At 43.9% G+C, this 24,816-nt stretch overlaps 1 protein-coding gene across 12 annotated transcripts in view; it reads left to right on the forward strand.

Moving 5' to 3' along the window:
• Positions 1-6,788: 6,788 nt before the first annotated feature.
• The window catches only part of SGSM3 (small G protein signaling modulator 3), a 36,954-nt gene continuing 18,926 nt past the window's right edge, over positions 6,789-24,816 (forward strand). For 10 of the 12 annotated variants that reach the window (XM_042247776.2, XM_042247772.2, XM_042247775.2 and 7 more), the window contains exon 1: positions 6,789-6,843. The gene's annotated coding sequence lies outside the window, so the exon portion shown is untranslated. Of the gene's footprint in view, positions 6,844-10,194; positions 18,941-24,816 lie in introns of those variants that run through there. The other 2 variants (XM_060413575.1, XM_042247773.2) reach the window with 2 other exon arrangements.

Genomic DNA, 24,816 nt, shown 5'->3' on the forward strand with positions numbered 1-24,816 from the left:
GACCTATTGGGAAGAAGACCAAGACGTGATCCTTCAAGTCAAATCTAAAGTACAGTTCAGGGTGACTGGCAGGCATGGACCACCTGGAGCCATGTGGCATTTCAGTTCTTCCAGAAACAATTTGATTTCTCTGTTAGTCCTCTCTTGTGAGAGTCTGGGAGGGATGTTTGAAACTACTAGGTTTGTGACCCAAGTGAATAATCACAGAGTGCTGTTCAGAGACACCGTCTACTTCTCCAATACGGGCTGCCAGAGAGGAAGCAGGTACTGTCAGCACCTGTAATCTGAGAGCTTCTAGCACATACCACACACGGGGGAGGGAGGGGATATTGGACACCATGGGTTTTAGTTAATAAATTTCCTCATAGCAAATAAGGAAATAGAATGCCAGTCTTGTTCTGACAATTCTGATTGCTAGTGATCTGTGGTTTGGCTGGTTTTCCTTTCTGGGCTGTTGGGAGTGGGTGGATTTCCTTTTTTTCATTCTCTTTTGGTTTTATTTTTATATACTTGTGATATATTCTCAAGTGCAATTTCTTATTTTAACTTTTATTAAAGACACTTGGGTGGGTGGCAGGTTGGCTGAGGAGAGAACATGGCATCTTGAAGATTAGATTGAATTCAGTTATTAACCACTGATGCAAGAAACCCCAGGATCTGAACCACCAGAAATTAGGGTCTGGACAGGCTATGAGGCCAGCTGCGGTCAGACACCTGGGCAGTCACCGCCCTCTTTCCCTGAAGTGAAAGTGAAGTCGCTCAGTCGTGTCCAACTCTGCAACCTGTGGACTGTAGCCCACCAGGCTCCTCCGTCCATGGGATTCTCCGGGCAAGAATACTGGAGTGGGTTGCCATTTCCTTCTCCTCTTTCCCTGGCTGATGGTAAATCGTAAGACAGCCAGGGAGCCTGGTGTCCTGCAGTGGAGTCACCGAGGTTAGATGCCTCCAGAACAGTGATGTAAACCCAGGGTCTGACATGAAGAAAGGACTCTGAGAATGTCATTTTCCTTTCCAAGCCCAGGAGAGCTTGCCAACCTTCCTCTTGATGGTTAGTTGAGGAACAGGCTGAGACGATGCTGCTGTTGGTTTGGTCTGCCTACCAGGGGTGAGTGCATCGTAAACTTGAACCAACCAGAGAATGGAGGACGTGTCAACATCAAAAATGAATAGTAAAAAGTTTTTAAAAAGACTAGAAAGCTACATAAAGAAATAGTGTGGTTTCTTGGATAATGAGTTTAAGGGGATTTTCTTCCAATTTCATTGAGGTATAATTGACATACAGCTCTATAATTTTAAGGTGTATACAGCATAATGACCTCACAATAAGCTTAGTAAACATAAATTTTTTTAATTAAAAATATTTTTCTAGTGAGAACACTTGGGATTTACTCTGCTAACAACTTTCATATGTGACATACAGCAGTGTTACTTATGGCCTCCCAGGTGGTGCAGTGGTAAAGAATTCACCTGCTAGTGCAGGAGACGAAGTAAACTCATTTTTGATTCCTGGGTCAGAAAGATCCCCTGTAAAAGAAATTGGCAACCCACTCCAGTATTCTTGCCTGGGAAATCCCACAGACAGAGGAGCCTGGTGGGCCACAGTCTGTGGGGTTACAAAGAGTCAGACACGACTAAGTGCACACATAAACAGTGTTGTTTATATTTATCATGTATAATATACCCCTGCTGCTGCTGCTAAATAGCTTTGGTCGTGTCCAACTGTGCGACCCCATAGACGGCAGCCCACTAGGCTGCCCCATCCCTGAGATTCTCCAGGCAAGAACACTGGAGTGGGTTGCCATTTTCTTCTCCAATATACCCCTCGGTCTTCTTTATAAGTGGAAGTTTATACATTTTGGGGGGGCAGGGGTGAACTGGTTGGCATGTAGAACTTCCCAGACCAGGGGTTGGACCTGTGCCCCATGCGGGGGAAGTGCAGTCTTAACCACTGGACCACCAGGGAAGTCCGAAGACATTTGTACCTTTTGACTGCCTTCAACCAGTTCTCCTTGCTCCCTCTGCTTACATCTGGTAACCAAAAGTCTGATGTTTTTCCTATGAGTTTGTTTTTGAAATACAATTGTTCTACAACACTGTTAATTCCTGTTGATCAACATTGACGTAATATTTTTATGCATTTCAAAGTGATCACCACAATGTCTAGTTACGATTTATCACCATAAAAGATATTACACATTTATTAACTATATTCCTCACACTGTACATTTCATACCCATGACTCACTTATTTTGCAGCTGGAAGTTTGTACCTCTTAACTTCTCTCTCCTTACCCCCTCCCTCCTGGCAACCACCTGATTATTCTCTGTGACTCTGTTTCTATTATTATGTTCTTTTGTTTTTAGATTCCAAATATAAGTGAAACCCTACAATATTTGTCTGCTGACTGACTTCACTCAGTATAGTAATCTCCAGATCCACCCATGTTGTTGCAAATGGCAAGATTTCATTCTGAGTAATATCCCAGTGTGTCTTTACCACATCATTACCCACCTATTGATGGGCTCTCGGGTTGCTTCCATATTTGGGCTATTATACATAATACTGCGATGAGCATAGGGGTGCATATATCTTTTCTAATTAGGAGTGGAATTGCTAGATCATATGGTAGTTCTATTGTTAATTTTTTGAGGAAACTCCATACTGTTTCCTATAGTGACTGCCCCAATTTATGTTCCCCATAACAGTGCACGTGCTTTTGCATGTAGCTAGCCCGTTTTCCCAACACTACTGAAGAGGCCAGCTTTTCCCCTTTTGTATTCTTGCCTCCTTTGTTGCAGATTAATTGTCCATATGTGTGGACAATTTCCAGGCTCTCTGTTCTGTCCATTGGCCTACGGCTCTGGTTTTGTGTCAGTACTATTCTGTCTTGATGACTGTAGCTATGCAGTATCGTTTGAAATTAGGCAGTATGATACCTCCAGTTTAGTTCTTTCCTAGGATTGTTTTGGCTATTTGGGATGTTCTGTGTTTCCATGCAAATTGTTCTAGTTCTGTGGAAAATGTCACTGATATTTTGATAGGGATTGCATTGAATCTGTAAATTCCCTTGGGTAAGTATGATCATTTTAACAATATTCTTCCAATCCATGAACATGGTATATCCTTCCATCTGTTTGTTTCATCCTCCATTTCTTTCAGCAGCATCATAGTTTTGCAAGAACAGGTCTTTCACCTCCTTAATCAGACTTATTCCTAGGTGTTTTATATTGTCTTTTTGCTTCTGTGCATTTTTTTTGAATGCAGCTTTTATTTAAATTTTAGAAAAGTTTTAGATTTACAGGAAAACTGCATATAAAATAGAGAAAGTTTCCATATATACTGATTGGTTTCCCTTATTATTAATATCATATGTACCATTTTACAGTTATTAACCAATTTTGATATATTAAAGTCCTTAATTTTTATCTAATAACCTTCTTTTGTTCCAGGACTCTATCTGGAGCAGAAATTATATTTAGTCATGATACATTTCAAAAATACTGAAATTCATAATTCCCTAGTGGTCCATAAGTTAGGACTCTGCCCTCTCACTGCTAAGGGTCCAGGTTCAATCCCTGGTTGGGGAACTAAGATCCTACAAGTCACATGGTGCAACCAAAAGGAAAAAGATGAAAAATACTGGAATGATTATTAGAGATAAAGACACAAAATTTGGCTATTTCTGAATGTGTGTGTGTGCTGTCACTTCAGTTGTGTCTGACTCTTTGTGACACCATGGACTATAGCCCACCAGGCTCCTCTGTCCATAAAATTCTCCAGGCATGAATACTGGAGTGGGTTGCCATTTCCTCCTCCAGGGGATCTTCCCGACCCAGGGATCGAACCCTAATCTCTTACGTCTCCTGCATTGGCAGGTGGGTTCTTAACCACTAGCACCACCATAACTAGAAGTAAAAGCAAAATATGGATTTTCAGTTCTGGATCTGGTGTGACTCTATGCTTACCTTATTAAGTGCTGTGTACTGTACAGAAAGATTCTTAGAGGCCAAATTTTTTGGAGAGGGTTGCAGTGGGGGTGGTTTAAGTGGTAAGTATGGGTGGTAATTTGCCCTGGTGGTAAGTACAATCATGAAATGTACAAACTCAAGAAGGAACTGAGCTGGATTTCTGGCCCCGATTTCAACATGAGCACTTCAGAGGATGAGATGATGTGTTGGTGACTATTGAACAAAAGGTCAAATGAGACCTTTGGGTGGCATGAAACAGGAGGCCCTCTATATCTTCTTGTGTAACAAGGTCCTCTGGCCTTAGAAAAGTCAGTTAGAGCTGCCCTTTCAGATTCTAATGCCTTATTTTGTACTGAAAGTTCTCTTATATTGTGGTGGTAGTTGGCCTTCCTCCTCCATAGTGGGCCAGAAGTTGTGGCCAGGTGAATGACTCCCAGAGCAAGCTGGTGTGGCAGGAGGGGCTCAAAGGAGTACTTGGAAGCTACTGCAGACCCCTCTTGTAAGGACAGGACTTTCCCCATGGGAGTTTCCTAGGAAATAATAAGTTCCTATCAAAGGAGATACAGATGAAGTTGAGAGGGAGCCTGGAGCCACGAATGCTTCAAAAGTCAAGTTTCCATCCACAAATGATGTAGCCTTTCATTGATATGGCTCTAGGGCACTGAGAAGTTTAAAACTATGGGAAAGTGTTACCCCTCAGACAGGGCTTCATAAAGCTGTAACAAGGATAGTGCCAGGGCCAAGGACAGTTGACCCTTGAACCACATGGGGCACTGACCTCTGTGTGGTTGAAAATCCACATATAACTTTAAAGTTGACCCTCTTGTTTCTGCAGTTCTTCAGCCACTTATCACTTCTCATGATTTTAGCCAAGTTCTCTGTAAAATTGTAAGCATAAAATTTGCCCCGCTTTGACCACAGGAGTGTTGTGAATAACATGAAAGTGCTTTGTAAAGAGAGCATAATACTGTGAGGTCATGACTGAGAATGCCTTGTGTTTTGTAGACTTCATGTGTGGTTCCCATTAATTCACTGCATCATTCCCACCTTGAAATACCCTTAGGAATTTGAGCTTAGGTTAATAATCAGCTCTCAAGCTAAATTGTAGTCTTTCTCTTCTGAGTAGGGTGAAGTTTCTAGAAAAATATTCCTGTAATTCTGTTGTAGCTTTTGGTGACCTTTATAAAACATGGGAAGTGCTTTATTTTTTTAAAAAACTAGAGACTGATGTCAACTGGGACCTAGATATCAAATGGAGATGGGCCCGGCTACCTTCATGGACTGTTCAGTCATACTGTACTTTAACATTTTCTCAAACAGCAAGTAGTTCTCACAACAACCATAGATTCACCTTCTCATTTTACGGGTGAGACAAAAGTTAGCGTGGTTCATAGACTGAAATGCAGACCTCTGTCTACACCCTCACTGTATTATGCCCAAAAGACCTCAACCAATTTGTTACGATTTATGGCTCCTTCCAAGGCTTGTGAATTATGTTAAGAGTGGGTCAGACTGGTCTAGGACTGGTTTCAGTTCAGTTCAGTCACTTAGTCGTGTATGACTCTGCGACCCCATTAACTGCAGTACGCCAGGCCTCCCTGTCCATCACCAACTCCCGGAGTCCACCCAAACCCATGTCCATTGAGTCAGTGATGCCATCTAGCTGTCTCCTCCTCTGTCGTCCCCTTCTCCTCCTGCCCTCACTCTTTCCCAGCATCAGGGTCTTTTAAAATGAGTCAGCTCTTCACATCAGGTGGCCAAGTATTGGAGTTTCAGCTTCAACATCAGTTCTTCCAATGAACACCCAGGACTGATCTTTAGGATGGACTGGTCGGACCTCCTTGCAGTCCAAGGGACTCTCAAGAGTCTTCTCCAACACCACAGTTCAAAAGGATCAGTTCTTCGGTGCTCAGCTTTCTTTATAGTCCAACTCTCACATCCATACATGACCAGTGGAAAAACTACAGCCTTGAGTAGACGGACCTTTGTTGGCAAAGTAATGTCTCTGCTTTTGAATATGCCATCTAGGTTGGTCATGACTTTCCTTCCAAGGAGTAAGCATCTTTTCATTTCATGGCTGCAATCACCATCTGCAGTGATTTTGGAGCCCCCCAAAATAAAGTCAGCCACTGTTTCCACTGTTTCCTCATCTATCTCCCATGAAGTGATGGGACCGGATGCCATGATCTTAGTTTTCTGAATGTTGAGCTTTAAGCCAAATTTTTCACTGTCGTCTTTCACTTTCATCAAGAGGCTCTTTGGTTCTTCACTGTCTGCCATAAAGGTGGTGTCATCCGCATATCTGTTATTGATATTTCTCCCAGCAATCTTTATGCCAGCTTGTGCTTCCTCCAGCACAGCGTTTCTCATCATGTACTCTGCATATAAGTTAAATACGCAGGGTGTTTGTACACCCATAAAGAAGGCGCTTAAATATTTAGAAAATGAGTATCAAGTAAGCCGATCCTTCCCACAGCCCTGGAGCGTCTGTCCCACAGCCTGACCATAGACCCACCCCAATATTCCCCTAACTCCTCGGGCTGCAGTGCAGACGGGAGGCCAAGTGTGCCTCGCCAAGCCAAAACTGGGCTTCGAAGGTCACACCTCCCACCCCTACTGCCCGCTGGAAGACGCAGGGTCGGCTTGGAAAAGAGCTTGGTATGGCGAGTGCAGGGGCTCGCAGACCCCGCCGCCGCTCCCGCCCAGCGGACCCAAAAGACTACAGCCCCCAGAATGCCCCGCGACCGTCCGCTCGGCCCCGCGCGCGTGCGTGGTGGCGCAGCCAAGCGCTGACAGGGGCCGAGCCGCGCGAGCCAGTGCAGGGTTGGCACCGTGGAGGCGACGGCGGGACAGCTGGACATCCCCCGCGGGGCAGGTGAGTGCCGAGCGAGAGGCTGGTGGCGACCCGCTGGGTCTGCGGGGTCCGGAGCCCACACATGCACCCCCGGTGGAGACGCGGGGGCTATGGAGAGACCGACTGCCGCACGGACTGGCAGACTGACGGGCAGAGAAGCCGGGAGGCGCTGCCGCGGGCCGGCCGGGCCCTCGCTCGTCAGGCGCACAGGGTGGGGGTCTAGGCCGGCGGTCTCCAGTCGCGGGCTTGCTGAGGTCCCGTGCGGGGCCTGCGAGGCGAGGGCGGTGCTCGGGGCGGGGGTGGCCTCCAGGGTCGGGAACCCCCCACCCCCATCCCCGACCTCCGCCGGCCCAGCGAGAGGTGGGGGTCCCCGGCGTCCGAGCTGAAGTGCTCTGGGGGCTCGAGGCCGAATACATCCCCTCCCGCCGCTGGGAGCAATTTACAGAAACCGCACCTCACGCCGGGGCCCCTTTCTTTGAAGGAACGGCAGCCTCGGATGCATTTACCGCAGCAGAGTCTTCCTCAGGTGTGACTTGTAACTTGACGTTGAAGATTCAGGTCTGGGGTCAGAACACAGGCTTAGATTCTGGTCAGACTCAGAACTCACTGTATTTATTATGTGTTTTCTAACACTGGAGAAACTGAGGCGCGTATTATCCAGGGTCAGCCTGTGTGGTTAGGATTGGAATTTTGAAAATTATTCTCATGGAATAATGATTCAAGATGCTTTTTGTATGGGGGGAAAGGATGATTTGAAGTTTCTTTTCCGTGACGAATGACTGTTGCCTTGTTTTCCAGTCTTGTGCTGCCTATGCGATTTGTGGTGGGTTTCTGGCCTTTTTTTTTTTTTTTTTTTTTGCTTTCTGGTGAGATGTTTAGAGCTGTCTGGAATATTCTTTACCCTTCTTTCTTATTCTCCCGTGGTAAATTCAAGTTCCTAATCAGACCCTGTTTCACAAAAACTGAATTTTCAGCCTCGGCTTGGTTACTTGTAGCTTTTGTGATTGTGATTAAGTTTGTAGATAACACATGTATTTCCTGCTGCTTTTCCTCCTCATCTCTTTTCCATCTTCCAGTTGTCTTTGAACGCTAAATGATAGTTATATCTTCTTTTTTTTACATGTTTATTACTGTAGTCCTTGATTAGCTGGTAATTGATTATAATAAAAGACATCTTTCCTATATTTTGATAATCCCAGGTGTCTCTAGCCTTTTCATCATTACTTATTACATTAACCTGGGATTTCCCCCACTTCCCTATACCTTGTTAAGCACGGGGATGTGAGATCTGGGAGGGAGGGCTGAGGTGGGGTGTTTCTCTTGACCAGATATAGGTAACAGGTGAACACAATCCATGAGCATTAACTTTAATTGGCTGTAGGGACTTCTCTGGCAGTCCAGTGGTTAGGACTCCACTCTCTCACTGCTGAGGGCCAGGGTTCAATCCCTGGTGAAGGAACTAAAATCCCACAAACTGCATGGCACGACAAAATAAATAAATGACTGTGAACAAAGATTATTTAAATACTAATCTTGTGATTTGGGGAACTTATAATGAACCTGACATCAGAGTAAAATACTGAGAAAGGACCTCAGGGATCATGTTTTATCATACTGCCTTCTCTCTGTGCCCAGAGTGGATGCTGGGGACACCTTGATACCTTTGAAACTTAAACAGTGTTCTGTGTCTTTGTGTTTTTGGTTTCTCTCGTCCCAGTTCTCAATATTTTGGCAGGAGCTCAAAATCTGGTACATTTGCTAATTTAAAGCCAGTGTCATCTGCTTATTCTGCAGTTTGACTCTCTTCCTTAGCTGGTGACATCACTCATTCTCCACAGCAGCCATTCAGGAGCTCGTGCAGTCCGTCCACGAGGAAGTGGAATAGCACGGAGGGTGGCCCACACAGGAGGAATAAGGACCCTGTTCTTTTGCCTTCGCATATTACACGTAAAGTGAGACAGGAAATCTGGGCGAAAGCACAGACCACGTGGGAGGTTTAGAGCACCAGAGTCCAGGCTTCCACATAGGGTCATAATGACTAGTACCACTTATTGAATGTCTTCTGTTTGCTTAGTGCTGTAACCATTACAGTGAGATACAGGTGTTATCACTGTCATTTTGTTATGTGTGTAAATACAGAGGTTAAGTGGTCTACAGATGTAGTGACAGGGCCAGAATGCGAATTCAGGTCTCTAAGGCTGACACCCCTGCTCTTTGTACTGTGTTGTACTACCCTACCAACACATACATTCAAATCTTTCTCATTCTTAAAAAACAAAATAAGCCACCTTTACTGTGGCCATGTTCCTTCTTCACAGTGCTGTCTTTCTCCATCTGTTTCCTTTCTAGATTTGTTGTTAAAAAAACAAACTCTCTGTCCTTCTCTTCCCTTTAGTCCTTAGTTTCTTGCAGGCTGGCCTTCACCATTGACACTATTGAAATTGTTCTCATGAACTCCACTCGGCCTTTGATTGAATACCTACTGTATGTACCATCTTCTAGACTTAAAAAGAGGCTGAGATATGGTTCTTGTCCTGAGAGAGTTGAGGAGCTAATGAGGGAGAAAAAGAATTTCATACGTATCAGTATATGTTAACCCTTGACCAAGCAGTCTTTGCTTTTGGGAGTCAGGGAGGAACAGTTCACTAAGAAGGCGACGCTGGACTGCCAGCAGAGAGAAAGCCTAAGTTGTTGCAGACAGTGGTGTCAGGACTGGACAGTCAGGTGTGGATTTTTAGAAGGTGTATCTCGCCAGTGTGAGATGATACAGTTGAAACATGCGGTGTAGGCTTTAGAGTCTGACAGGCGTGGCAGCTGAGCCTTAATTTCTTCCTTATACCTGCGTACAGTGTCAGCTCTGTGAAGGCAGGGCTTTGTGTTTCTCACCACCTCACTCCTCTCTTCTGGAACAGTGGTCATTCCATGTTTGTGGTGTGACTACCTCATAGGATGTTGTTCAGCACGTGGGAGTTGTTCATACTCCCAGCAGCACAGTGAGACTGAAGCAGTGAGCGGCCATCAGTGCGGTCTAAGAACTGACTTTTGAAGACACCATTGTTTGAAATAGTACATGTATAATCACCTCCCGTTTCTGAACATTTAGTCTTGTAATTTATGCTCACAATTTAGAAGAGAGACATTCACTTCTTTTCCGAAGGTACAGTTAGCTGATAACTGTGTTTTCACTTCTAATATTATGCCTCTTTTCTAGTTATAAACACATCTCTGCTTTTTCTAATTGTTTGTGACGTGGGTTTTTTTTTTTTCTGCTAATGTTGTAAATTGTTTTGGGAAGTTAATTTCTCTGGAATCATCACATACCTTTACCAGTAAGAGTAACATGAGAAATGAGATTGAAAGCACCAACCCAGTTATCAGCAGGTTTATTCTTGGGCAAGGTTTGATTTCCAGTTAGGGCTAATAGATTTTTTCCCCCCTTAATAAAATCATACAACTGTTCTGGCCTTCCTCGATATCTAGTTAGCCTCCCAGCTAATATTCTGAAGACATGAAGCAACAGATGATTTCCCTCTTCTTGTGTTTGAGTTTCATTTGTAAATATCCTTAATTTGTGTGACTTGAGGTTATAGGGTTAAAGTCCAAATACCACCTTTTGTTCCACTTTTGAAGGCAGTAGGATGTAGTAATTAATTAGCACCTACAATAAAGTTCGAATTCTGGCTCTACCACTTTAAACTGAAAACTTAGCACGAGTAATATAACTTCCCAATGCCTCATTTTGCTCATCTCTAAAATTAGGGTAATCACTCCTACTGTCACCACTCAACAATAGCTAGTGTTTATTGGGTATTTACCGTAGACTTGGCATAGTTCTAAGGATTTTATATATATTAACTCAGTCTTCACAAGCATCCTGTATATTAGTATTATGCCCACTTAAGGTGAGGAAGCGGTGACAAGATGGATACCTGAGAGATGTAATAAAGGTGTTTAATAATCTAATGGGTAGTTGTACTAAATGATCTGTAAAGTTCTCCTCAACTCTGAGATAATGTTTCTGTGATTGAAATCTAAGTCTCCAGACTCTGGGCCCTAGAGATTGTTCTAGAACAGACTGTTCTTGCCTTTCCCCACAGTGCCAGCCTGGTTTCCTGTTGCCTCCGCCCCACACCCCTGCTTCACCCAGCACCTTACCATCTTCATGTCACCTTCTCATTGAGCCTTCCCTGAACACCTGCTTTAAAATAGCAACTTCTTGAAATTGCCTGGTCCTTTTCCTGGTTCATTTTACTCTGTAGTGCTACTCATCACCTGGCATTCAATGTGGTTTCTTTGTTTTAAATTATTTATTCTTGGTTGCACTGGGTCTTGGCTGCTGTGCAGGCTTTCTCTCGTTGAGGCGAGTGGGAATTGTCTTCGTTGTGGTCTGCGGGCTTCTCATGGCTGTGGCTTCTCGGGAGCACAGGCTCTAGGGTGCGGGGGCTTCAATGCGCCGCATGGGCTCAGTTGCTCCGAGGCTTGTAGAATCTTCTTGGGCCAGGGATTGAACCCATGTCCCTTGCATTGGCAGGCGAATTCTCAACCACTGTACCACCAGGGAAGTCCAGTGGGTTCTTATTTTTTTAATAACCTGTTTCCCCTCTAGAATGCCAGACCCTGGAAAAAAAGAGACTTTTATCCGTTTTGATCATTGCTCATCACTTAGAACACTGCCTGGCACATAGTCGGCACTCAGTAAATGTACGTTGAATGAATGAATAGTTCCTCAACACAGAACATAAATGTTGAGAGAAAGGACTAGGGAAAGTTTCACAGGAGTGTCATTTAAGCTGAGCACTGTAAGACTGGTAGACCGTGGACATTTGGAAATGGGAGGTAGCTTTCTAAGCAGAGGAAGCAGTATGGATACCAGCAGGGAGGGTATGTGAAGGGAAAACAAGAGCTGAGCCAATAGGTAGATTGGGGAACACTGAAGAAGAGGAGAGAACCAGACAATTGGGGCTGTGCTTCAGGAAATATTAGTCTAGTGTTTAACATGAATGGATGAATGGAGAGTCTGGAGGCGCAGAAACCTGTTAGGAGACTTTTACAGTGGCTCCGAAAAGTGGCTGGGTCTGAGTCATGGCAGTGGAAAGAGATGCCTAGAAAGATTTTAAAGGTAAAATCAATAGACTTTGCAACTCAATCAGTGTTGGGAACAAAAGAAACATAGGAGCCAGAAATTACCCTGAAGTTAGAATATGAGTGTCCTGAAGAACTGAGAAAATCAAAAGAATCATCTGGGATGGAATAAAAATAGATTTGTGTGAGAAATACAGATTTGCTGTGTTATGGGTTAAGTCAGCTCACGTCATCCAACAGCAGGAAGTTGGAGATAGCAGGACTGTCGTCATGACTACAGATAGAGATTCATAGCATATCTGTATGGCAGTGAGAGCTGAATCCCCAGTAAGGCCAGAAATGGATTCCCCAGGAGTAATCCATTAGGAGTGGATTAAAAGAGAGAAGACCGATTTGGGAAATGTTTTGGGGGAGTCTGGAGGAAGAGCCTGCCTAGAAGCAAGTAAAGAAGAAGAACCCATGTAGTCAGTATCCTAGGAGAGCAGCTTCAAGGAACCCATGTGGGTCAGCAGATTCAAATGCTGCAGGGAGTTTAAGGAAATGAGGCCAAAGGAAGAGGATTCCATATGGTGACAAGGAAACCACTGGAAACCTTAGAAAGTCTAGGCGGTAAGAGGAGAAGCTTCGAGTATGAGCTGCCTGGTGAGGCATGGGAGCAGAATTCTATTCTGCTTTTGAAACTATGGCAGTGAGGCAGGGAGAAAGAGACAGAGAAATCGGAGACTTGAGTGGGCCCAGGGAGAGCGGCTTTGCTGTGCTTTGTTCTACTTAAGGATGCAGGAGATCTGAGTACGGTGTGCACCAGACGTGAAGCCAGCAGAGAGGAGGGAGAGATGGAAGATGCTGTCAAGGAGGTGGACTGAAAGGTCTTGTGGGTGGAGGAGTCAACCCGGGAAGAGAGGGAGGCTACTTCTTCCCCCAAGAGGAGAGGACGGGTGAAAGAGGAAAAGGTGAAAAGCCGGAGCAGTGTTGACTGGGCGAAGGAGGACGCCCAGTTGAGGAAGCCTAGTGACCACAGCTCTGTGAAGGCTGGCAGCAGGGAGCAGTGGTGGGCCTGGAGAAACATAGGAGAGGCTGAGGAAGCATCCGCCAGGTCAGCTAAAGAGGAACGAAGTTGCTGAGCAACAGCGAAGATAAGTAACTCCTGTAGCTCGTTTCCTGGTCATGACAAGAGGAGCGTGGGCAGAGCCTGAGGAGGACTTGTGTGGAGCTGGACAAGGCCAGCTTGTCAGTGTCGGTTTCGGTTTCAGTGTCGGCTCAACACGGTCGTGTCATTTCCTCTGATGTAGGAGTTAGTATACGGACCTGGTTGTTGAAATCGGCAGTATTAAGGATGAGCTATAAAGAGCTGCCATAACATTGCAGATTATTTCATGGAAGGCAGGCCATTAAAGGCAAGACAGGTATGGTCTGCCTAACTCGGATGTTTTACAACAGCAGGATCACGGCTTCCTCTGACATCTTTCCCAGAATTTCCCGTGATGCTGCTGCTGATCTGAGTGCAGTCCATTTTGCCTGTTCCAAGTTGTTCCCAAGCTTTTGGTTCTGTTTGAGGTGGGGTAGTGGAAATAGAAGACTTGGCTTCTGGTCCAGCTGTGTCACTACTGTATGGCTTTAAATTAGTCTTCTGACCTCTTTGGCTACAGTTTCTTTTGAAAAAAGAGGGAGATGAACGCAAAGGATTCTTCTAACTCCATCATCCCTGACTCTGTTTTAAGAGTGTCCCACACCCGGTACTAAAGAAGCTAATGATCTCTAAATGTAGGTGCAGATTGTAGTATGGGGATTCTCTCCTAATTTGTATTGAATTTGGAATTTTCACAAAAATTTCTGTTTCTCGGGGCTCCCCTGTGGGTCACTGATTAAGACTCCATGCTGCCACTGTAGGGGCTATGGATTCGATTCCTGGTCGGGGAAGTAGATCCCACAGGCCTCATGGTGCAACCAAAAAAAAAGCTTTGAAAAAAGAAATTTATGTTTCCTAGTACAGTTCAACAAATGTCATGTTTTGACCCCACCTGGCTCCCCCTGGGCTCTATGCCCAAGTCAAGGTGCATGTTCTTACACACGAGTGGCTTCAAGGTCTTCCCAGAACACTGCGCTGTGGAATTGGTGACTCAGCTGTGCTAGTCAGTGTGGTAGAGAGGGGCCACTTAGGGGTCACTTCTGACTCACTGATGATTGATGCAAGATGCTTAACCTCTCTGAGCCCCGGTTTCCTCAAGTTTAAAATGAAGAGTGCTTAGCAAGTTTGGGTAAATGCTTAACAAATGTTATTTTTCTTTCTTTCATTCTCTCTCCCCTCTAATGACCTCCATCTGCTGACTGCCACAAAGTACATAGGACTGGATTACCATACTTTAAAGTTAGTAGGGAGGTGTTTCCATCTCTGCAAATGAAAAATTCCCAGTAATGATATAGATGGTATTGCCAAATAAGTGACTTAGTTTTTTTAATTCTGTGGTTTGATTATATGAGGAATAGAGATTTCATTAACTATGATTTGTTCCTTTTAAGTGCCCTAAGCTTCTATGTTAATATAAAGCTTTATATTTTTTTGTGTGTCCCCACTCTTTTTTTTTTTTTTTTTTTTTTTGGCCAGTCAGCCCTCAAGGAGCTGTATTTTTCTCAAAAACTCTTGTCTACATTTTTCTAGAACTACCTGAATGTTGAGTTAAGGTTAGCTACCCATTAGTTTACTTCATTTTACTTCTAAGGCGGGTGTTGCTCCCCAGCCCTGGTGGCAGGACTGACAAGATCCATGCACTACTTTGCTTCTGTTTTCCTTGCCACAGTCCAGGTGCTTCCAGGCCGTAAATCTTAGGGGAATGATCCTGGGAGGTACCCAGGGAAGTGCCCAGATGACGCTGGATGGTTAGTTTACAGAAGGACCTGGAGAGAATGGGCCTGGTGTGGAGTCAGCACAGGAAAGCCTCGGTACCTGGTGCTGCTGTGCAGGAAAGGGAGGGTGTGCCTAGACTTGCAGAGTTCTGGAGGGAGGATCCTGCTTCCCTCTTCTGTTTCAGTTTGATCTCTACCTTGTGCAGTCAGGCCTAAATCTTGCCTAAAGGAACACTAACTGTGCTCACAAAGAAAATATTGACTCAGGGATGAGGAAGCAGCCCAGCTGTAAGCCTGTGGGAGTGGAGCGCAGAATGGGGTTGGTTCCTAGGTCGTTTTGCTCTTTTGCTAATGCCAGTTTGGGAGGAGGCAACTGAGAATTTTGGATGTGTTTATTCAGTAGGCAGATGAAGAATAGTGTGAATAATAAGCGTGTTTTCAACAAGCATGATTGAGGTGACTAGAAGTGGGGAGCCAGTTCTAGATTAGCGCCACTAGCCGCTTTATCATGATGTTCGATAGGGCTCAAGTCTTCTGGCTTTCTTTCCGTATTTTGGTACTTGCTTCATTTAGCAGCCTGCCCTAGGAGAAAGTGGTGGGTTCTGAGGTCTGAAAGAAGGGTGCTATGGCCAGAGCGTCACATGAGTGTCAAGGGCTGAGAGATGAGGCTGGGATGGTCAGCGGGGACTACTAGGTCATGCAGTCTCATAAGTCAAGTTAACGAATGTGGGCTTTTCCCAAAAAATTTGAGGGAAGAAAGAGTTTTAAAGGGGAGAAGGAAATTTTTGCATTTAAAAAGATTTCTGTGCAAGGTAGAAGTAGATGGGGTGTGGAGGGCAGGGGGCAAGTTTAGAGAGAGAGATCCTATGGAAGTCTTACAGTAACGGTGACAGGGAAGAATGACCACAGCCCCAACTGAAAAGCAGCAACAGGTTGAAGAGAAAAAGGAAGCTTCAGAAAACATCAGGAAAGGCCTCAGAGGTGGAGGGTGGAGGTGGGGAGACTGGGATTCCATGGACCTCGATGCCCAGGTCCAGCTTGAGAAAGGAGTGGTGGCTATGCAGTGATGCCAGCTTCCTGAGGCAGGGTTTCCAAGGGAGCTGACAACTTAGTTGTGGAGTGTAGTAAATTTGAAGGATGTGGAGGAGTGACCCAGTGGGCAGCTGGACATGCCAGCCTGAAGTTCAGAGAGAAGGTGTCCTGGGGATAGAAATTGGCGTCATCTGTCTGTAGATGTTAAATGAAGCCAAGAGTAAACGAGGGTGCAGGGAACCAGGGAGGGTTTAGGACCGACCATTAAGGCACCTTAAGAAGCAGCAGAAGTGAAGCTGGTGGGAAAGGAGACTTAAGAAGGAGAGCTGGAAGGACCAGAGGAAGCCCTGAGGTTATGACACTGACCCTGGACAGCGAGTGCTTCAGGAGGAAGGAAGAGGTTACTGCAGGGCATGCTACTGCTACTGAGAGATCACGTGTGGTAAGAACTGAAATGTCTTTGTGGATCTAATGCCCAGCAGCAATGTTGGGGTGACCCTTTAGTACACCAGGCCTGTGCTGAGCACTAATAAAGCAGAGACAGACAGAAAATGGAAAGAACGTGACACTGGGCATTTCATTTAATATAGCAAAAGTCATCTTGGAAAAGATTGTGAGTATTGTTGAACTTCCTCATACTCATTTTTTATATTGAATTAAATAGGGAGCACCCTAATCTTTTTTATTCTGTGGCTATATAAAGGTCTTTTTTTAATGTTAAGCCCTGTTTGTTTAAATAGGTAACACATTAAAATGGTTCAGAATTCAAAAGTACAAAAGGTTACTAAGTAAAAAAAATCTGCTCCTTAGTTCCTCTCAAGTACAGCCTTGAATTCATGTGAAAATTTCCTCCCTTTTTCTGCACAACTATTTACCATTCCTCTCACTGCTTTTCTGCTTGATTTATTCATTTTGCAGTGTATCTCACAGATCATTCCCTATCATTGCACAGATAGCTAACCCATCCTTTGTCATAACTGCACACTGTTTCATTATATAGATGTACTAGTTTATTTAACTGGTCCCCTGCTGATGGAAATTTAGATTTTCTAATATTTTACCACCTGAAGTTTTGTTGCCACAAACTGTGCTGTAGGGAGTTACCTTGTATGAGTCACGCTTCTTAAGTATAGGATAAATTCCCAGAAGTGGGAATTGCTAGACTAAAGAGCCTCTAAAGGTTTTAATCCAGCCTTGCTTATTGGATTAGAAAGCCTGCAGTCAATGGTGGCTATTATTAAGATAAATATGATATAGATAGGTTATATTAGAGAAAAATAGGCATCTGACACAGACCAGAAGCAAGGTGGGTGGTGGGAGCTTCCTGGAGGAGGAAATGCCTGAGCAGAGCCTTGAGTAATGAAAAGTCAGGTGAAGTGGAGGCATTACAAGCAGCAGGAGCAGAAAGGGCCAAGCCCAAGAACGTAAAAAGGAGCTTGTTGTTTGTGGGGAATCTTCCAGGAGTTCAGTGTCGCCTCCATTCATCAAACAGTCCGTTCCCTGTCACAGATCGGGCGCTGGGCTCTGTCCTGCATCAGATAGGGAGTACATCCAGAAACCACAATACACCTGCAGCATGAAATAGGAAACAGTAGGCTGTGGGCTTCCCAGGCGGCTCAGTGCTGAAGAATCCGCCTGCCAGTGTAGGAGCCTGAGGTTCGATCCCTGTGTGGGGAAGATCCCCTGGAGAAGGAAATGGGAACCCGCTCCGGTAGTCTTACCTGGGAAATCCCGTGGACAGAGGAGCCTGCTGGGCTACACAGTCCATGGGATCGCAAAAAGAGTCCAACTCGACTTAGTGACGGAAACAACAGCAATAGTAGTATATACAGTGATGCATTCTGTTGGAGAAAGAAGGAATGGGGCATGGAAGGTGGAGGGGAAGGCATTAGAGGAGGCACATCTGAACTAAAATTCAAGAAAACTGTAACAGGTGGACCTCAGCGATTCTCACAGTGTATTTCCTGGACCAGCAGCACCAGTGTCACCCAGCAACTTCTCAAGCCCTACCCAGATCTGCAGAATCAAAATTCTGGGAGTTGGCCTCAGCGACCTCGGTCGTAAGAAGCCTTCTGAAGCGATAGTCAGTTGTGTCCAACTTTTTGTGACCCCATGGACTGTAGCCCACCAGGCTCCTCTGTCCGTGGAATTCTCCAGGCAAGAATACTGGAATGGGTTGCCCTGCCCTCCTCCAGGGGATCTTCCGAACCCAGGGATTGAACCTGGGTCTCCCACACTGCAAGAAGCCCTCTGTTCAGTTCAGTTCAGTCGCTCAGTTGTGTCCGACTCTTTGCGACCCCATGAATTGCAGCACGCCAGGCCTCCCTGTCCATCACAAACTCCCTGAGTTCACTTAGACTCACGTCCATCGAGTCAGTGATGCCATCCAGCCATCTCATCCTCTGTCGTCCCCTTCTTCTCCTGCCCCCAATCCCTCCCAGCATCAGGGTCTTTTCCAATGAGTCAACTCTTCGCATGAGGTGGCCAAAGTACTGGGGTTTCAGCTTTAGCATCATTCCTTCCAAAGAAATCCCAGGGCTGATCTCCTTCAGAATGGACTGGTTGGATCTCCTTGCAGTCCAAGGGACTCTCAAGAGTCTTCTCCAACACCACAGTTCAAAAGCATCAATTCGTTGGCTCTCAGCCTTCTTCACAGTTCAACTCTCACATCCATACATGACCCCAGGAAAAATCATAGCCTTGACTAGACGGACCTTAGTCGGCAAAGTAATGTCTCTGCTTTTGAATATACTATCTAGGTTGGTCATAACTTTTCTTCCAAGGAGTAAGCGTCTTTTAATTTCATGGCTGCAGTCACCATCTGCTGTGATTTTGGAGCCCCAAAAAATAAAGTCTGACATTGTTTCCACTGTTTCCCCATCTAATTCCCATGAAGTGATGGGACCGGATGCCATGATCTTTGTTTTCTGAATGTTGAGCTTTAGGCCAACTTTTTCACTCTCCTCTTTCACTTTCATCAAGAGGCTTTTTAGCTCCTCTTCACTTTCTGCCATAAGGGTGGTGTCATCTGCATATCTGAGGTTATTGATATTTTTTCCCGGCAATCTTGATTCCAGCTTGTGTTTCTTCCAGCCCAGCGTTTCTCATGAGGTGATCCCAATATGCTCTGCAGTTGGAGACCCACTGATGGCGCTCATTTACGGTGAGGGAACGACACTGTAGAGCCAGGAGCTAAACTCTGCAGTATTGCTGAAGTGTCGCTTGTGTTTTCACAGAAATAAAAGTTATATAAAAGTAGTTACTTTATATGCCAAAGAAATAAGCTAATAAAACCTGAATTACATTATCAGTCTAAATCACTTATCTTGAAGTGTCAATAAAATGGGCCTAAGTCCTGTATCCCTTGTTATGTGAGAAAGCCAGCACCCTTCACCAGGTTTTCATTATTGTCCCTGCTTCCATACCTTTCTTTGATTTCCCCCACAGCTAAGGATCTTATGAGTAGAACAGGCTTTACTGAAGGTATGGAAGACAAAGGGACGATACCTTGCAATTAAGACTGTAACTTATATTGGATTTTGGATTGCCCTTTTCTTAAGAGGCATTTGGCCCACCCCCAAGGCCTCGCTGCTTCCAGACTTACAGCGTGATACTGTTTTGTGGGTTGCTCTGTCCTGAAGGATGCAGCTCCTACCCATTCCTAGACTCTGTCCCTTCCCCTCCGTAACCCCTATTTTCTCTTCTCCCCTACCTCCAAATTTCCACTAATTTCCTTTGCTAGGCAATTAACAGATCTCTCCTTTTGTAATCTGCATCTTCAGGGTTTGCCTTCCGCCTTTAAGGAGCTTATCAGAATATTTTCCCAAACAGAGGTAAACCTTGTCTCTGGGAAGCATTCTGGAGCCAACTATTAAAATAGTAATTTTCCACTGTGCTATTATTATAATATTATAAAATTTAAGGTTTACTTTAGGGGTCATTAGGTTAATTACCTTGCTTCAAGTGGCATCATATTAAACTCTAGCCAGTAATTCTTAATCTAGTCCTTATTTCTGTTTTACAAAACTGACACTATAAAGTAGAAAAGACACCTTTTTTAGGGCATGGCAACCCACTCCAGTTTTCTTGCCTTGAGAATCCCCATGGACAGAGAAGCTTGGAGGGCTACAGTCCATGGGATCACAGAGAGTCAGACAGGACTGAGCGACTAAGCACAACACATACATTTTATTATTTTATTTTTATTTTTAATTGGAGAATAACAGATGCATTAACTTTAAAAAATCTTCTAAGGTCAAGTTCCTCACAACACTGTTCTTAGTACAAAAGTTGCTGTTGGGTGCCTGAATATTGTATCAAAAGATGACTACATCAGTAAATTACAGAACAAAGACTGCATAATCACTGGGGAAATGATAATTTAATGTTCAGTAGAGAAAAATATTTCAAAATCTAAAATATAAGAACTGTGTATGTGTGTAGAAAAAAAACAAAAGTGAGGAGGGGAAGGAAGAAAATGTGACTTATTGAATTGGCAAAGTTGTGGCAGAATTTTTTAAAATTTGATTTCTGTTAATGTCATTGTGTTAGTATAATTACAAAGCTCAGAGGAGAGTCCCAAACTTCTCTTCCCAGAATATAAACCAGTGACTGTGTTTATGCTGCCGAGATTGTCTTCTGATCTGTGGCTTACATTTGTCCCACTGCCACTTAAGTCTGTCCTTTGTGTTCTCAGTAGAAAAGAGCAAGTGCCCAGAAGCGTTGGGAAGAAGCGCACCTGAGCTGCTACCTCTCACAGCCCGTGTCTCCCTGACCCTAGCTCAAGGGTGGCAGGAAGCCAAGTAAACGTCTGGGCTGCGGAGAAAACTCAAGGGACAGGGGCCGTTTCTGTACAAGTAGATTCAGAAACAGCATTCTTCCCCCTTAGAGCCTGTCTTGCAAATTGATGGACTTTTCTGGTCTCCTGGTTTATAAGCATCTCTTTTCCTTTAAACTGCTTTTAGTAGCTTTTGCTTTAGGGAAAGTATTTCACATCACTGTAGTGGAAAGCTACTACAGCCCCATGTGAAGGCAGATACCTGGGGATTTTGTTTAGCCTTAAAAAAAAAAAAAGCTTGAAAATCTGATCTCTAAGTGTTGTCAGTTCTTTTTCCACTGATTACGTAGACCGTTGAGGGAGGTCTTGTTACAGTAACTTGAAAAATGATGGACTTTACCTTTTAGCAGCTCAGGGAGTTCCTGACTTCACAGCTGCTGCTGAGAAGTGAGATTCATGCTGAGCAGTTTTAGTGAAGTGTTAGTTATAAATGAGAAAGAAAGGGGTTCGTTTCACGGTTACAGATAAACTATGTCTAATAGTTTGCACCTTTTTTCACGTTTGCTTTCTTTGCTTTTGTATGAACTTGAAGATGGATACTTGAGGTGATAAGTAATATTGACAGGGGAGGAGGAGGAGGAAGGCAAGAAACTGCATAGCTGGTGTAAGTTCAGGCTTCGTTTGTGGGCCTCAGAAAACACAAGGAGAACGGGTTCTTATTCCTCAGTGTTCTGTACTTAAACTGTGAAGTGAAGTGAAGTCACTTAGTCGTGTCCGACTCTTTGCGACCCCATGGACTGTAGCCCACCAGGCTCTTCCATCTGTGGGATTCTCCAGGCAAGAATACTGGAGTGGGTTGCCATTTCCTTCTCCAGGGGATCTTCCCGACCCAGGGATTGAACCCGGGTCTCCCGTATTGCAGGCAGACGCTTTAACCTCTGAGCCACCAAGGAAGCCACTTAAACTGTAGTCATTTAAAATTGAGATATAATTCATGTACCATAAAAGTTACCCTTTAAAGTATACAATTCAGAGGTTTTCAGTGTATTCACTTTTGTGTAATCATTACTGTCTAATTCCAGAATACTTTATCACCCAAGAGAAACTGCGTATCCACTGGCAGTAATTCCCTGTTTCCCCCTCCCTCCAGCCCCTGGCAGCCGCTAATCTACCTTCTGTGTCTCTGGATGTGCCTATTCTGAGCAATTTATATAAATAGAATTACATGTTGTGTGGTCTTTTGTGACTGACTGCTTTCACTGAGCATGTTTTCAAGGTTCAACCATGTTGGCACGTGTGTCAATACGTGACTCGTTTTTAGGAAGAATGATATATTCCAGCGTATGCATAGATCAGGCCTTCCCAGGTGGCTCACAGGAGACGCACATTCAATCCCTGAATCAGAAAGCGTGCCTGGAGGAGGACGTGGCCCACTCCAGTGTTCTTCTCTGGAAAATCCCAGGGACAGAGGCACCTGGCAAGCTCCCCCACATCGGCACATGTCAGTGCTTGATTCCAGTGTGTTGGTATACCACATTTTGTTCATCCGTTCATCACTCGATGGGCATTTGAATTGTTTCCACTTCTGCACTATTCTAAATAATGCTGCTGTGAACATTTGTGTACAAATGTTCAAATGTTTGTGTACAAACATTGTATACAAATGTTTTGATGTGGTATAATTATTTTTAAACACAATACCTCTACTTTTTCAAAAAAGAGAACATTTAAAATCAAAATAAAAAAAATAAAATCAAAATGAGTAAGTCCCATACTCCTGCCACTTAACCCAGGCATATTCTGTTTATATTACCTTCAACGTGTATGTATTAAATACATTTTAAATGGCTGAAATCACATCTTCATGATCTACTCCATTTTTCTTCTGTTCCCAGTTCAACTCACTACAATTAGACTTTCACCCTCACCATTAAAAATTAAAGCTCTCTAATAAATTGTACCAGTGTTTTATTAGCTCCAGAGGCAAAAGAAATAAAAGTAAAACTGAACAAATGGGACCTAATGAAACAAACAAGCTTTTGCATGGCAAAGAACACCCTAAATAAAATGAAAAGACAACCTATGGAATGGGAGAAAATATTCGCAAAGATGTGACTGAAAAGAGCTTAATTTTTTCCAAAATATGCTTCTGCTTCCAATGAAGCTGTTTAGTTCAGTCTCTCAGTTGTGTCCGATTCTTTGCGACCCCATGGACTACAGCATGCCAGGCTTCCCTGTCCTTCACCAACTCCCGGAGTTTGCTCAAACTCCTGTCCATCGACTCAGTGGTGCTGTCCAACCATCTCATCCTCTATCATCCCCTTCTCCTCCTGCCCTCAGTCTTCCCAGCATCAGGGTCTTTTCCAAAGAGACAGCTTTTTGCATCAGGTGGCCAAAGTACTGAAGCTTCAGTTTCAGCATCAGTCCTTCCAATGAATATTCAGGACTGATCTCCTTTAGAATGGACTGGTTGGATCTCCTTGCAGTCCAAGGGACTCTCAAGAGTCTTCTCCAACACCACAGTTGAAAAGCATAGATTCTTCAGTGCTCAGCCTTCTTTATAGTCCAGCTCTCACCTCTGTACACAATCAGTGGAAAACCCAGGCTGCATGTTGGCCAACACCTGGTGAAGGTTGCATCGTCAATGAGAACCAGCAGTGGGGCAACCGGGGCACCAGGCATGTCGTCTGGCTTCTGGAGTAGCTGAAGGATCTGTCCCTTCTAGTCAGAACCCGACAAAACATGGTCCACTGGAGAAGGGAATGGCACACCACTTCAGTATTCTTGCCTTGAGAATCCCATGAATACTATGAGAAGGAAGAAAGATATGACTTATCATAATGGCCATCTTTAAAAAGGCTGCAAGTGATAAATGCTGGAGAAGGTGTGGTGAAAAGGGAAACCTCCTGCGCTGTTGGTGGGAATGTAAATTGGTGCAGCCTCTATGGAAAAACAGTATTGAGGTTCCTTAAAAAACTAAATATAGTTACTTCATGATCCAACAATCCCACTCCTGAGGCATATACCTGGGGAAAACCTTAATTTGAAAAGATACGAGCCCCCCAGTGTTCATAGCAGCACTATTTACAGTAGCCAAGACATAGAAGCAACCTAAATGTCCATTGAAAGATGAATGGATAAAGCTATGGTTTATATACTCAATGGAATACTCCTCAGCCATAAAAAAGAATGAAATAATGCCATTTGCAGCAACCTGGGTGGACCTGGAGATTATAATACTAAGTGAAGTAGGTCAGATGGAGAAAGACAAATACATGGTATTGCTTATGTGCAGAATCTTAAAAAAAAATGATACAAATGAACTTATTTACAAAACAAGCAGACTTGCAGATTTAGAGAATGAGGGAGACTGGAGGATAGGGATAGAGTGGGAGTTTGGGGTTAATGGGTACACACTGCTACATTTAAACTAGATAATCAAGGGCCTACTGTAAAAAAAAAAAAAAGAAAATTCATCTGTGTTGAGTGTTCAGTAGTTTTTTATTTACATAGATGTACCACAATTCTTCATCCATCCATTCACCAGTTAAAGGATATTTGCGTTTTCAGATTCTGGCAGTCGCAGCTGCCACAAACCTTTTCACACAGGTTTTTGTGTAAACAAAAGTTTCATTTCCCTTAGATAAACATACCTACGCATGGGTTTGTTGGGTTATATGGTTAAGTATATGTCTGACTTGATAAGAATCTGCCAAAAGCTCTTCCAAAATTGTGGTACCATTTTGCATTCCCACCAGCAATAAGTGAGAATTCTAGTTGTTCTGAATCCTCATCAGCACTTGATATTGTCAGGTGGTGGTGGTGGTTTGATTTTTAATTTAACTTTAATGTGTGTGTGTGTGGTAATAGTCTCATTGTGGTTTTAATTTGCCTTCCTTAATGACTCATGGGTGTTGTGTATCTTTTTGGATGTTTATCATCTTTGTATCTTTGGTAATGCTCCTGTTCAAATCTTCTGCCCATTTGCTTTTTTAAATTGGATTGCTTGTTTCTAGCGTACCGAGTTCTGAGAATTCCTTATACTCTGGTTACATGCTCTTTATCAAATGTGTGATGTGAATATATTTTCTACCATCTGCGGCTTCTGATAATCTAATTTAATCAAATGTTTTCTTTTATATATCATGCTTTTAGTGTAATAGCTAAGAAATCTTTGTGTAACCAAAGTCACAAACATTTTCTCCTGTTTTCTTCCAGAAGTCTTTTTTTTTTTTTTTTGGCTGCACTGGGTCTTCGTAGCT

Source organism: Ovis aries, chromosome 3 (genome assembly GCF_016772045.2).
Source record: "Ovis aries strain OAR_USU_Benz2616 breed Rambouillet chromosome 3, ARS-UI_Ramb_v3.0, whole genome shotgun sequence".
Classification (NCBI taxonomy): domain Eukaryota; kingdom Metazoa; phylum Chordata; class Mammalia; order Artiodactyla; family Bovidae; genus Ovis; species Ovis aries.